Source organism: Solanum verrucosum, unplaced genomic scaffold, assembly GCF_900185275.1.
Source record: "Solanum verrucosum unplaced genomic scaffold, falcon-dt-bn FXZP01000094.1, whole genome shotgun sequence".
NCBI lineage: Eukaryota > Viridiplantae > Streptophyta > Magnoliopsida > Solanales > Solanaceae > Solanum > Solanum verrucosum.
In genome coordinates, this window is record NW_026019970.1 from 588,014 (window position 1) to 604,262 (window position 16,249).

Genomic DNA, 16,249 nt, shown 5'->3' on the forward strand with positions numbered 1-16,249 from the left:
AACTATAATTATAACATACAAATATGATTTTTATGTTTGCTATATAAGAAAGTTGCTCTTTAAAGAATCTGAAAAGATGTTGCGATGTTATAAGAATATTTTAAAGTAAATGAATTTTAAAATAGAAAAATGCGTCCTTTTTTGTCGAATAAGTAAGACTCAATTGGATAAAATTATAGAAATGTCATTAAATATTTATTGAAATATTTAATGTACAAAAATATTTAGAGAAAAGAATATCTCATATGAAATAAAGAGAAACATGATATGAGTTGAAGATGGAAACGTAGTAATTAAACACGAAGATTTAGGAGAGAGCTGAGGGTATGGAAGTTGTATTTTGTGACCACTAAATATATGATTGAGCAGATGAGGTTGTTCCTTCTTTAATTAAATGATTCGATTTTAAGTTTTGAGTTTAAAATTTTCCTGATATAGAACACTTTCCTTAAATAAATCATACAATATAAATCTAAATTAATCAGACATAAATAAAAATATTTAACCTCGTATAATGATAGCTAAGTAATATAAATTAAATTAATCAGACTTTAATAAAAATATCTAACCCGATTGTAGCTAAGTAATATAAATTAAATTTGACAAAAAGCAAGTAATATAAAGATGTAATAAGTAAAGTAGTTTTGGAACGTGAACTCATGATTCTATTGCCATACATTTTGGTTAGTATTAAAAGAAAAGTATTTTAATAAGGGAATCAAAGATGAACAAATAATTCACTCAAGGAATACTTTAGATGTCCAAAGTTGTATTGTGCTTTATATCGAGTAAATAAATAATTATTGTTTTAGGGAATCAAAAATATTCTTCAAAATTTCCCGCCATTATAAAAAATAGCTGGTAATATCTTTATTATAATACTATAAAACCTACTTAACTCAAAATCGAAAAATCTATTACCAAATAGTTTCGACTATAAATTTCTTTTTAGACATGAATTAAAATATTAAATCTTAATCAATTTAGTTTTCTACTTGTACTTTAAATTATTGTTTTAATATTTTTTTCGTAATTCAAAATTGTATATTTAATTGTTGATGCACTAGTTAAGAAATAATGTTCAGATAGTCATTTAACTATGAATAATTCTTTTAAAAAGTCACTCAATTTTATTTTATAATCCAAAAGTCATTCAATTAGTAATTCTCTTACCATTGTTGACATACTTCTCATCAACTTTTCAGGCTGAAACACTTTCTCTTCAACTATCATTGATACACTTTGTCATCAATATTTTAACTCATTTTTCTAACTCTTAGGGTGGGCTTGGTATGTATTTCAATTTTTCTATGTTCGGTTGGTTAAATATTTAGAAAATCAAGTTCTTTAAAAATGAGGAGAATGACTTCCCTAATGAATGTAGGGAAAACAAGTTCAACAATATATAGTAACGTTTCACATTAATTATGTCATTCCCACCACCCCACACCCCTACCTCCCAACCCCAACCTCCTATATTATTTGTCAAAATTATATACAAACAACTTTAAGATAATAATTTTTGCTTATCTACTAAACACAAGAACTAAATAAGTAAAGAACTCGCTTAGTTTCCTAGAAATTATTTTTCAAGAATTAGTTTTTCTTCACATTGAACACACCCTTAGAGGGGAAGAAATTAGTTTCCTATAAACTTGCAATATTTTTTATCAGTTCTTCTCAACCTGATTATTCTTCATGCATATATCATTGGCCTGACGTTTGCCAATATAATTATAAGCCCAAACAAGCGAGACATGTTGGCTAGCATATCGCCCGCCGACAAGGAAAGATATATATTTAATTCTCTACCAAAATTATGAAAAAAATTATACCAATTTGAAGAAAAATAATTTATCCAAAAAACTCACAAATCTTTGAATCCTCTCTTTATTCTTGAACAATTATCCCCTCAACATCAGATTTTATGAGCCTTAAGCAACCATAACTGCTAGGGTTTTGCTGGTCATATGATTTAATTTTTTTAATCCTATTCTTTTTAGGGTTAAATTCTTCTATGGGTATCGAGTTTCAAATGATTAACCAAAAAACCCTTTATAAAAATGCAATACATAAAAGTGCTTTTTAATTTGGCCTTATTTCACATTTATACTTAGACTTGTATAGAGTTGAACAAGTAGACACATACGTCCTACGTGTCATAATACACGTAGGATTCATATTGTCATGTAGATGTCACGTAGGACGCATGTGTCTATTTGTTAAACTTTATATAAATTTAAGTGTTTACTTGTGCACACCCAAAGTTGAAGGACATAAATATAAGTAAATGTCAAATTAAAAGACATATTTATGTATTATACCTTATACAAATTCTCCTTTATTTTTGAGCTCTTCCTCCTCAACTAAAAACTTCTTTTTATTCAATTTTGGCCATGAGTCTTACACTTGTTTGGAACTCTCCTTCTTGTTAAGAGACATTGAGAGCAAATTATGTCAACGTCTTTCTCCCTTCTTGCGATATCCAAAAATATTCCAAAAGTAGGGGTGTGTAAAAATTGAATAGATCAATAAATTGAATTGAAAAAAATGCTATAGGGTTATTGGATTAACGATTTTTTATTGATTTTAGGGAAAAGGGTCAAAAATGCCCCTCAATTTTGTTTTATTGTTTGACTTTACCCTCACCGTTAAAATGAAGTTAATTTTACCCCTCCCGTTACTAATTTCACCAAATTTACCCCTCATTAGACGGAATCCCCAAAATTGACCCGAATTTTACTTAAATTACCCAATTTTAACCCGACCCGACCCACATAATAATATAACCCATTTTTGTTCTATCTTGTTCATCTTCATCTTTAAACTTGAGTTCCTTTTCAAAAACAACCTGTAAACAATCGATTTGAAAACACCCATCAAACAATTACCAAAATCCACCGGCTCCATCCACGAACTCCAGCAAAGAGCGACCGCCGCCATTCCCCTCCCTTTTCCCCTTTTACGTTTTCTTCTATTGTATAGGTGTTTTTGGCTCCAACTCCGATGAACAACGACCATGAACTCCGACGAGGCTCTGCAAATCAGCAACCACCACAGCCTCTCTCCCAACGCTAAAATCAGCAAACCCATTTCTCGAACCAGTTAACAACACCAACACAGCTCCACGAGCGAGCTTTATCCCATTTTCCGGTGACCCTCTATTTGCTTTCCATTCTAATATTTTATTATGATTTATTTTTCTTTTACATTTTTCACTCTTTTCTCTGTGTTTAAGATTTGGTTAGGGAGTTCAAGCTCCAATAATTTTTCTTTTTTTTCATATTCCTTGTTCAAGTTTGTCATTGATTATATGCTATTAAACTTTGTTGTGGATTATTTTATTTTTTGAATTGATATTATTGCTTTTTGGGCAGCGGGGTTAGAACTTTTCCGGGTAGCTTTTTTGCTTTAATTTGCTGATTTGTTTTTTTTTTTCTTTCAAATATGTAAAAACTTCAGTAATAATATGTACTACAGTAGCACTTTGTAAAGTATGAACTCCATCAATGTCTGCATTTCTAACCGGGTTATTCTAAATGGGGCCGGGTCATTGGGTTAAAATACGGAATAGGTTTTTTTTTTTTTTAAATTCGGGTCAATTTTGGGGATTCCGTCTAATGAGGGGTAAATTTGGTGAAATTAGTAACGGGAGGGGTAAAATTAACTTCATTTTAACGGCGAGAGTAAAGTCAAACAATAAACCAAAGTTGAGGGGTATTTTTGACCCTTTACCCTTGATTTTATAAGAAAAAATTATCAAGTCATAGGTTCGGTTTTTTTTTTAATATTGAGTTATTGGGTAAAATGATAACTCATTAAAGTTGTAGTAATTTACTCACTCCTTTATCCCTATATAAATATTAATTATTAATATGAGTACATTATTGATTACTATCTTTGTCTTTTAGCCTTCCATTCACATTATTGTCCTAGATCTTTTATTGGTGTTGCACTTGTATAGTTCTTTTGATGTTAGTTATTAATGTTTCTATTTTATGGCATTATGTAAAGTAACATTATTTTTGTCGCACCAAATTGTTGAAGAGGTCATATATTTATTTTAATTTTCTTATTGGTTAAACTAAAAATCGAACCATTGAGGACCAAAAATCAATAAACCAAAAACCAATAAAAGTATCTTATTAATTTAGCATATTTAAAAAATCAAAAACTAATAAATCGAACTGATAATACATAAAATCGAATCGAACTGACTGATGCACGTCTTACTCAGATGGGAGTTTGCAACTCCTTTATATAGATGTGTGAGCTTGTGTTAATTACTGACTAGCTTTCAAAAAATTCTTAATTAATATACCTTTGAGTGTTGGTTTAGGAACTGAGTGCATATTTAAATGTCTAATTGTCTGTAATTGCATGAAAATCAAAGAACAGTGCACTTCATTATAGAGACAAACGTTAGTGCTTTAATCATATAGTATACATAGCAAACTTATTACTGCAACTTCCAGTAATACAATTTATATTGTCAATCTGGTATTCATCTAATCAGTAGTATATCTCTTTATTTTATATAGGATTTGACCCCAATCTTGTTTGGATTTACAGTATTTGTATGCATTCGCGTTACATCATCTTAAGGTGTAATTTTGAGTGTATCAAATTTTGACATCGTTGTAGAAAAATGTTGTAACATCCCAAAAGTTTCTAAGTTCAGATCAGACCTTGAGAATTCAGAGATTCAAAATTCTATGTGTTTTACAGATACCATCTACGGGTCGTAAAAGAAACCACAGACCGTAGGTGGGATATGTAGATGAGACTTCAAAAACAAAAATTTAAGTCTGAATTCACGAGTGTAATCTACTGCACTTAAATTCTTTTATGAATCGTAGATTGGACTCATGGTTTCGACTTCAAAAACTCATAAGTTCCCTTATTCTTACGGACACATTTATGGATCGTAGATTGATCTATGAACCGTAGATGAGTCTCGTATATCAATCTTCAAAAACTTAGATTTTTCTCTAATTTATACGAACAGGAATCTATGAACCATAGATGGATCCACAGACCGTAGACACCTTCGTAGAAGCTGTCGATATCAGTTTTTAGACATGCTTGTTTTGATCTTTTCCCACTCTTTAATTCTTACACTATGTCGCTTTAACCTATTTTCAGTGTGATTAAGGAAAATTTAGTGGCCAAACCCTCCCCTCTAATGCACAACTGTAACACCCCGCAACTAGTAAGAGCTAGAATTAAAAAGAGTCATTTTTGGAAAGAATGAAAAATCTGGAAATTTGACAAAATTAAGTTAAGTATGAGTTTTGGGTCAACTTCAAATGACCATAAATCCTAGATAAGGATTAGTTAGATGTGCTACAAGATACCGTAGGAAAGACCTTTGAATTATCTTTCCAACACCTTTGAGTTTGCTCTGTTTCGAGTTCGTATGAGGGAGATATGCCCATTTGAAGTTGGGCTGTCTAGATAAGGAAAGTCAAAACCGGATTTTAGACGATTATTGCAGTCTTTTCACTACCCAATTAATTAAATTCGTTTTTGGTAATTAAGTTGGGGTCTAAACTGATTGGATTCAGTTTACGCTATTGAAAATAAGCTAGGGTTTTGAGAGAAGAGAAAAGAAGAGGAGAAATGAGAAGAAGAAGCAAGGAATCGCCAAGTTCTTGAAGAATTGCTTGTGAATTTGTCAAGGGGTGATCCCTACGAGGTATGTGAGATCACATAGAGTTGGGTTAGTTCACCCACGCGCCAACCATGATTTATTTCAGCGACATTATATTCTTGAAGGTTTAGGAATTGAGTTCTTGATGGATTTGTTTGAAGTTTCTATTTGGTTCTTGATTGTTGGAGTTGTTGAGGAGTTATTGATTTAGATTCATGAAATTAGATGTCGTTCTGAGTAGATTCTTGCATATTTTGATTATGTAGTCAAATCTAAGTGTTTGGGGAAAGAACCAAGTGAATCTAGAGGTTGAAAAACGAGCAAAAAAAATGAGGGATTTTCTGGGCAAGGGCATAGGGCGTCCGCCACTCAGAGCGCCCCAACCCAGACTTTGAAGTTTGGGCTCTGGCGCCCCGTGCCACTCAGAGCGCCAGGGACGCCAGGTCTTCTATCTTTTACAACTTCTTTTCGATTATGTTCCCTTGAAGCGTACCTATGTTTCCTAGTTGATTCCTACACTCTAAGGTACGTCTAAACAACATGAAATCATCCATAACATGAGATCATGAACCTTGAATCTATAATTCAATTCAAGGAAAGTTAAGAGTCAAGTCAAGATAAGTTCATAGAGTTTTCCAAGAGTCTTTTACAAATATTTTAACTTTGTTTAAAGACTTGAGTTTTGAGTTGAGTAAAGAGTAAAGATTGAAGTTCATTTCTTCAAAAGAGTATATAGGGACTATGTATTATATTCCCAAAGAGTAAAATGTTTTAAACAAGATAGGAAACTTTGATTTCCAAAAGAGTCCTTGAGCTAGTTTTTCAATAAAGAGTAAATGCTTTCACAATTAAGCAAGAGAGGAAACTTTGATTTCCAAGAAGAGCCTTTAAGCTAAGTTTTGAGCAATTATCTCAAACCCCAGAAAGAAGTTATGTTTTTAAACATTTTTAAACATAAGAGCTAGTATTATATTTTGGGACTAGTATTGAGCACCGATATGGGAGAGAGTTCAAACAACTCCCAGCCCCCATAAACCATGTAGCCATCATGGGTAGAAAAGGGTCATAGTTTTTAGATGATTCCTTAGTGCTTTTTAGCATAGACTAGTGGATCCACTTAGTAGTCAGGTTATATACCCTCGGCAAGGTATAGGACGACCATGGCAGTGTGAGACAAAATGTTGTATCATCATAATAGCTCTTAAGTGATGATTGTCGGTTAGAGAAACTACCACATAAGTATTTTGTATTCTTATATACACAGAAGTAAATTGTATTTTTATATACATTCCAGAGTTTATATTGTATCTTTGCATACACACAGAGTTACTATTGTATTTCTAAATACACAGAGTTGCTATCTATGTTTTAAAAAGCTTTTCTTTATATTGCACTTATTTATACTGCTTTATTTTGAAATGAGTTCAGTTTAGTTCAGTTGAGTTGAGACTAGGTTTGTTCTTTCAGTTCTTTTCAAGCTTATGTCTTGCTTTAGATTTCCTCTCGCATGCTTGTACATTCAATGTAGTGATGCCATTTGGCCTGCATCTTTTAATGATGCAGATACAGGTAACCAGGATCAGCATCCAACGCATCGTTGATTCTAGTTGAGCTTCAGAGATTGTTGGTGAGCCTCCTTGCTTCCGGATGATCCCCTTTCATTGCTTTCAGTATGTTTAGTTCATTAGGATGTCGTGGGTCTTGTCCCGACGTCCATCTCAGTTGTTAGAGGCTTCATAGACAGTCAGATGTTAGTTCTTTAGTCTTTTCATTTTCATTCTATTATATTGAGACTTGAGTTGCCACTTTGGCCAGTGAATGTTATTTTAATACATTCTCAGTTATCTTTGAGCTTTCAGTTTACTTTTAAAAGTAGAGTTATGTTGAGTTAAGTCTTCCGCTGAGTAAGTAAGCTAGGCCAAGGGTTCACTTGGGGCCAACAATAGTTCTCGAGTGTCAGTCCCACCCAAGGTGTAGGCTCGGGGTGTGACAAACTTGGTATCAGAGCCCAGAGTTCAAGAGTGCTAGGGAGTCTATGAAGCCGTGTCAGTAGAGTCCTAGTTATCGGTGTGAAGCGCGCTACATCTATAATTAGGAGGCTGCGACACTTAGGAAGTATCTTACTTCTTTCATATTCATGTCGTGCGATAGAGTTAATATCTATAAAGTTTCCTTCTAACTCGTTCTTGCGCGTGTCTTTCAGATCATGCCTCCATGAAGAGCTGTCTGAGGTTGTCCTACTAGGAGGAACGTTCAGGAGCAAGGGGTACCTAATGCACCAGAAGTGCAACCCCAATGAGAGGTCACCAATGCTGAATTTCGTGAAGCTAATCGGATGTTAAGTCAAGCTGTGACCAATCAAGTTGGATAGAGAGGGAATCAACAGGAAGTGGCTGACACTTCAAGGATCTGTGAGTTCTTAAGGATGAATCCATCAAGCTTCACATGTTCAAGTGTTACTGAGGATCCAGAAAATTTTGTTGAAGAGCTTCAGAAGGTTTTTGAGATCATGCATGTTGATGTTACTGAAAGGGTGGAGCTAGTTGCATACCAAATGAAGGGTGTCGCTAGGATCTGGTTTGATCAATGGAAAAAGAACCGAGCTGAGGGTGTACCACTTGTGAGTTGAGCTTGTTTTGAGGAGGCCTTCTTGGGGTGTTTCTTACCTCGAGAAATGAGAGAAGCAAAGGTACGAGAGTTCCTCACTCTTAAGAAGGATTATTTAAACGTTCATGAGTACAGTCTAAGGTTCACACAACTTTCCTGCTATGCTTCGGAGATGGTTACTGACATGAGGGGAATGATGAGTTTATTCGTTGCTGGGTTGTCTCGCCTATCAAGCTAGGAAGGCAATGCAACTATGCTGATAGGGTATATGGACATAGCAAGGCTAATGATCCATGTGCAACAAGTTGAGGAGGATAAGCTGAGGGATAGAGAAGAGTTTAAGAATAAGAGGTCTAAGACATCAGGGAATGCGTTCGGGCAGCGAAAGAATGATGTGAACCGGTCTTTCTTCCAACAGAAACAAAAGGCACCTGCTCCATCATCTGCTAGTGCACCTGCACCAAATAACAAAGGTGAGTACAATAGTCAGAATTTCAGAGCTAAACCTGCCCATTCTCAAGATAGTATGACACACAGGGGTAGTAAGCCTCCTGCATGTGCTAAGTGTGGTAGAAACCACTCGGGGATGTGTCGTGAGGGCTCCACTAATTGCTTTAAGTGTGGCCAGAATGGTCATTTTATGTGAGAGTGTCCAAAGAACAGGCAGGGTATCGATAAATGGGGCAATAGAGCCCAGTCTTCTTCAGTTGCTCCACCAGACAGAGCTGCATCCAGAGGAGCTACTTTAGGGCCAGGCGGAGAAGGAAATCATCTTTATGCTATCACTAGCCGCCAAGAGCTAGAGGATTTGCCAGATGTTGTCACTGGTATGATCCAAGTCTTTAACTTTGATGTTTATGCTTTGCTAGATCCAGGAGCTAGTTTATCCTTTGTAACTCCTTATGTTGCGGTGAATTTTGAAATTCTTCCTAAAAAACTTAGTGAGCCCTTCAGTGTTTCTACACTTGTTGGTGAGTCTATTCTAGCAGAGAGGGTCTATCGTGATTATACCGTTTCCGTCAATCACAAGAGCACCATGGCTGATTTAGTTGAGTTAGACATAGTAGATTTTGATGTTATTCTTGGTATGGACTGGCTTCATGCCTGTTATGCCTCAGTTGATTGTAGCTATCGAGTTGTCAAGTTCCAGTTTCCAAATGAGCCAGTCTTAGAGTGGAAAAGTAGTTCAGTAGTGCCTAAAGGTCATTTTATTTCGTACCTTAAGGAAAGAAAGTTAGTTTCCAAGGGGTGTGTTTATCACTTAGTATGAGTTAATGACTCTAGTTTTGAGATACCTTTTATTTAGTCAGTTTCAGTAGTAAAAGAGTTTCCAGAAATCTTTCCAGATGATCTTCTCGGAGTCCTCTTGAGAGAGACTTCAGTATAGATATTCTTCTTGATACTCGTCATATATCTATTCTGCCATATAGAATGGCACCATCAGAGTGGAAAGAGTTAAAGGAGAAGTTGAAAGATCTCCTAGAGAAAGGTCTTATTCGAACAAGTGTTTCACCTTGGAGCGCTCCGGTCTTATTTTTGAGAAAGAAGCATGGTTCCCTTAGGATATGTATAGATTACCATTAGTTCAACAAGGTTACTATAAAAAATAAGTATCCTCTTCCGAGAATTGATGATCTCTTCGATCAACTTCAGGGTGCCACTTGTTTCTCTAAGATAAACCTCAGATCTGGCTACCATTAGTTAAGAGTAAGGGAATGTGATATTCCAAAGATAACTTTCAAGACCCGTTATGGTTATTATGAGTTTCTGGTCATGCCGCTCGGTATATCCAATGCGCCTACAACGTTCATGGACCTTATGAATAGACTATTCAAGCGTTATTTAGATATGTTTGTTATCGTGTTCATTGATGACATTCTATTCTATTCGAGAAATGAGGAAGTTTATGCTAGTCATCTCAGAATAGTTCTCCAAACTCTAATGGATAGAGAGTTGTATGCGAAGTTCTCTAAGTGTGAGTTTTGGCTTGAGTCTGTGGCATTCTTAGGCCAAATTGTTTCCGGTGAAGGAATTAGAGTTAACACTCAGAAAATAAAGGCAGTGCATAATTGGCTTAGACCCACATCTGCAATCGATATTAGGAGTTTCTTGGGGTTGGCTGGCTATTATAGAAGGTTCGTAGAGGGGTTCTCATCTATTTCATCCCCTTTGACCAAGTTAACTCAGAAAATAGTGAAATTTCAATGGTCCGAAGCTTGTGAGAAAAACTTTCAGGAATTGAAAAAGAGGTTGACTACTACCCTAGTATGACCTTACCAAAAGGTACGCAAGGCTTTGTTATATATTGTGATGTGTCCAGAGTTGGTTTGGGTTGTGTGTTAATGCAGAATAGCAAAGTTATAGCTTATGCCTCTAGAAAATTGAAGGTTCATGAGAAGAATTACCCAACACGTGACTTAGAGTTGGATGTCATAGTATTTGCTTTGAAAATATGGTGTCACTATCTTTATGGTGTTCATGTAGATGTATTCACTGATCACAATAGTCTTCAGTATGTGTTTAGTCAGAAAGAGCCTAATCTCATACATAGGAGGTGGTTAGAGTTACTCAAAGATTATGACATGAGTATCCTTTATCACCCAGGTAAGGCTAGTGTTGTTGCTGATGCCTTGAGTAGATTATCTATGGGTAGTACTGCCCATGTTGAGGAAGAAAAGAAGGAGTTAGCAAAAGATGTACATAGACTTGCACGATTAGGAATTCGACTAATGGATTCCACAGAGGGAGGAGTAGTAGTGATGAATCGGGTTGAATCATAATTAGTGTCAAAAGTGAAAGAGAAGCAAGACCAAAATCCTATTTTTCTTGAATTAAAGGAAAATGTTCATAAGCAAAAAGTATTGGCTTTTGAACAAGGAGGAGATAATGTATTGATGTATCAAGGTAAATTATGTGTACCAAGGGTGGATGAATTCCAAGATAGGATCATGGAGGAAGCTCATAGCTATAGATATTCAATTCATCCGGGTTCCACAAAGATGTATCGTGACTTGAGAGAAATGTATTGGTGGAATATTATGAAAAAAGGTATTGCTGAGTTCGTTGCTAAATGCCCAAATGGTCAACAAGTTAAGGTAGAGCACCAAAGGTCAGGTGGTATGGATCAGAATATAGAACTTCCAGAATAGAAGTGGGAGATGATCAATATGGATTTCATTACTGGGTTGCCACGGTCTCGCAGACAACATGATTCTATTTGGGTGATTGTCGATAGAATGACAAAGTTAGCCCACTTTTTGCCGGTAAAGACTACCCATTCAATAGAGGACTTTGCCAAGTTGTAACTTCAAGAGGTAGTTAGACTTTATGGGGTGCCAGTTTCGATTATATCAGATAGAGGTGCACAATTTACTGCACAGTTCTAGAAATCTTTTCAGAAAGGCTTGGGTTCAAAGGTGAACTTGAGTACTGCTTTCCATCCGCAGACAAATGGTCAAGCAGAGCGCACTATTCATACGTTAGAAGATATGTTGAGGGCCTGTGTGATTGATTTCAAGGGTAATTGGGACGATCACCTACCTCTCATTGAGTTTGCTTACAACAATAGTTACCACTCTAGCATCCAGATAGCTCATTATAAAGCTTTTTATGGGAGAAGATGCAAATCTCTTATTGGATGGTTTGAAGTTAGTGAAGCTGGGTTGATAGGACCAGACTTAGTTCATCAAGCTATGGAGAAAGTGAAAGTTATTCAAGAAAGGTTGAAAATAACGCAGAGTCGTCAGAAATCCTACACTGATGTTAGGAGAAGGGAGTTAGAGTTTAAAGTAGATGATTGGGTCTACTTGATAGTTTCACCCATGAATGGTGTTGTGAGACTTGGTAAGAAGGGGAAAATTAGTCCCCCGATATATTGGTCCTTACAGAATATGCAAGAGGATTGACAATGTAGCTTATGAGTTAGAGCTACCACAAGAGTTAGCAGCAGTTCATCCGGTATTTCACATCTCCATGTTGAAAAAGTGCATGAGAGATCCTTCACTTATCATACCTAATGAGGATATTGGTATCAAGGATAGCTTATCATATGAAGAGATTCCTGTTCAGATTCTAGATCGCCAAGTTCGCAAGTTGAGAACAAAAGAGGTAGCATCAGTCAAAGTTTTGTGGAGAAATCAGTTTATTGAAGAAGCCACTTGAGAAGCTGAGAAGGATATGACGAAGAGATACCCACGTCTCTTCAAATCCGTAGAAGTTCCAAATTAAGGTACTAATCCTTTTCTTGGTATTTATTTTTAAGTTGGCATGTTGTATTTGCATTTTTGTTTGTTGGGTGTTTGAACTGAATGTTAGATGTTACGTCCTTAGCCTACTAAGATTGATCTCATTCGAGGATAATTGTTCCCAAGAGGTAGATATTGTAACACCGCTCAACTAGAAAGAGCTAGAATTAGAAAGATTAATTTTTGGAAAGAATAAAAAATTTGGAAATTTGACAAAATCAAGATAAGTATGAGTTTTGGGTCAACTTCAAATGACCATATCTCATAGATAAGGATGATTAAGGTCTGCTAAAAGAAACCGTAGGAAATATATATGAATTATCTTTCCAACGCCTCTGAGTTTGCTCAGTTTCGAGTTTGTATGAGGGAGATATTCCCATTTGAAGTTAGGCTATCTAGATAAGGAAAGTCAAAATTGGATTTTAGAAGGGTATTGTGGTCTTTTCACTACCCAATTAATTAAATTCATTTTTGGTAATTAAGTTGGGGTCTAAACTGATTGGATTTCATTTACGCTATTGAAAATAAACTAGGGTTTTGAGAGAAGAGAAAAGAGAAGAAGAAGCAAGGAATCGCCAAGTTCTTGAAGAATTGCTTGTGGATTTCATCAAAGGGTGATCCCTAAGAGGTATGTGAGATCACATAGCGTTGGGTTAATTCACCCACGCGCAAACCATGATATATTTCAGTGAATTTATATTCTTGAAGGTTTAGGAATTTAGTTCTCGATAGATTTGTTTGAAGTTTCTATTGGGTTTTGTATTGTTGGAGTTGTTGAGTTATTGATTTAAATTCATGAAATTAGATATCATTTTGAGTAGATTCTTTCATATTTTTATTATGTAGTCGAATCTAAGTGTTTGGGGAAAGAACCAAGTGAATCTAGAGGGTTTAGAGTTGAAAAATAAGCAAGAAAAATCGGGGATTTTTTGGGCAGAGGCATAGGGCGCCGCGCCACTCAGAGCACCCCACTTCAGTGTCTGAAGTTTGGGCTCAGGGGTGCCGCGCCACTCAGACCGCCCTTACCCAGACTCTGAAGTTTGGGCTCTGGCTCCCGCCCCAACTGTCTAAACAATATGAAATCATCCATAACAGGAGATCATGAGCCTTGAATCCATAATTTAATTCAAGGAAAGTTAAGAGTCAAGTCAAGAGAAGTTCATAGAGTTTTCCAAGAGTCTTTTACAAATGTTTTAACTTTGTTTTAAGACTTGAGTTTTGAGTTGAGTAAAGAGTAAAGATTGAAGTTCATTTCTTCAAAAGAGTATATGGGGACTATGTATTCCCAAAGATTAAAATGTTTTCACATTTAAACAAGAGAGAAAACTTTGATTTCCAAAAGAGACTTTGAGCTAGTTTTTCAGTAAAGAGTAAATGTTTTCACAATTAAGCAAAAGAGGAAACTTTGATTTTCAAGAAGAGCCTTTGAACTATGTTTTGAGAAATTTTCTCAAACCCCAGAAAGAAGTTATGTTTTTAAATATAAGAGCTAGTATTATATTCTGGGAGTAGTATTGAGCACCGATATGGGGGAGAGTTCAGACAACTCCTAGCCCCCATAAACCATGTAGCCACCATGGGTAGAAAAGGGTCATAATTTTTAGATGATTTCTTAGAAATTTTTAGCATAGACTAGTGGATCCACTTAGTAGTCAGGTTCTATACCCTCAGCAAGGTATAGGACGGCCCTGACAGCGTGAGGCAAAACGTTGTATCATCACAGTAGCTCTTAAGTGATGGTTGTCGGTTAGAGAAACTACCACGAAAGTATTTTGTATTCTTATATACACAGAAGTAAATTGTATTTTTATATACATTCCAGAGTTTATATTGTATCTTTGCATACACACATAGTTACTATTGTATTTCTAAATACATAGAGTTGCTATCCATGTTTTGAAAAGCTTTTCCTTATACTACACTTATTTATACTGCTTTATATTGAAATGAATTCAGTTGAGTTGAGTTGAGTTGAGACTAGGTTTCTTCTTTCATTCCTTTCATGATTATGTCTTGTTTTAGATTTCCCCTCGCATGCTCATGCATTCAATGTAGTGATGTCATTTGACCTGCATCTTTTAATGATGCAGATATAGGTAACCAGGATCAGCATCCAGCGCATCATTGATTCTAGTTGAGCTTTAGAGTTTGTTGGTTAGCCTCCTTGCTTCCGGAGGATCCCATTTTATTGCTTTCAGTATGTTTAGTTCATTAGGATGTCGTGGGTCTTGTCCCGACGTCCGTCTCAGTTTTTAGAGGCTTCATAGACAGTCATATGTTAGTTCTTTAGTCCTTTTATTTTCATTCTATTATGTTGAGACTTGAGTTGCCATTTTGGCCAGTGAATGTTATTTTAATACATTTTTAGTTATCTTTGAGCTTTCAGTTTACTTTTAAAAGTAGAGTTATGTTGAGTTAAGTCTTCCGTTGAGTAAGTAAGCCAGGCCAAGGGTTCGCTTGGGGCCAGTAATGGTTCTCGAGTGTCAGTCCCGCCCAGGGTATAGGTCCTCAAATTATATTTATTTTGTTTCAAGGCTCATCTCAAGCAAGAACAAGCACTTTAAAGCTTCAAGTCTCCGCTCAAGAATTCAAGCTAGTGTCTCTATTTCAGGTACGTGAAATTTAATCAATGGGTATCTTTTCACCCATTGAGTCCTAAAAAGACTTCAGTTCTTCAGTATGTGATTTGTACAAAACTTAGGGTTTTATGATTTGTACATAATTCCAATGAAATATAGTTCTTCTTCATGAATGACCTTCACTTGCATGATTTTACTTGTATTCCCATAATAATAATTGTATTTTATGAACCGTCAGAGTATAAATATTTTCATGTCTCAGATTTATGCTCTTTCAAATGCATAATCCAGAGTATCATATATCATGACTTAAGACGTTTTTAGATAAATTGTCTCTCAATTATCATCAGAAATTATTAGTTTTACTATGATTCATGAGCTACTCAATTATTATCAATTATCAGTATGATACAATGTCTTAAGTTAATTGCATGTTTCTATTGGGAGTTAACTTAACACCGAGAGGACCTAGGGATGGAGGCTCACCCGTTAGTTGAGGCATGAGACCTTTAGTAACAATCCTTATGTCCCAAAAATACGTGTCACATTAGGCTTATAATGGTCACCCATTAGTTGTGGCTGATTCCTTGTATTTTACAAGCATTAGCTTAGTGGATCCATGTTAGCTCAGATTAGCATTTATATCATGACATAATATTGGACCCGTTTAATGGAGATTATACATCAAACTCCATGCAGTAGCTCACGTGGTTATATGTTGGTTTTAATATCTTCTACAGTTTAGTTTTTATGAGTTGTTGTATGACCAAACAATATAACTCGTTCGTCTTAATCAATTTCTAGTGGTTGCAAATGTTAGAACCTGTCCTAGATCTGGTTTATTTGAGCACATATACTTCCTCCGTTTTATTTACCTTTGCTTATGGAATATCTAATAATTCTATTTTATCAATTATCCTACCTTTTTATAATAGTTTTATCATGTATCATACTTTTCTTGTTCAAAATTTTCTTATGTGACATTATGTAACAATGAGAAACTATAGAATCTATCCAAACGTTGTATATATAATACAATACATTATAGAACAATATAACAACCATCCAATTGAAGTATTAAATCCCAAACATCTGACAAATGAATTATATACAGAATTATATGGTCTTCTATTTGTTATTTAGACAGTGTAATTAATTATATACAG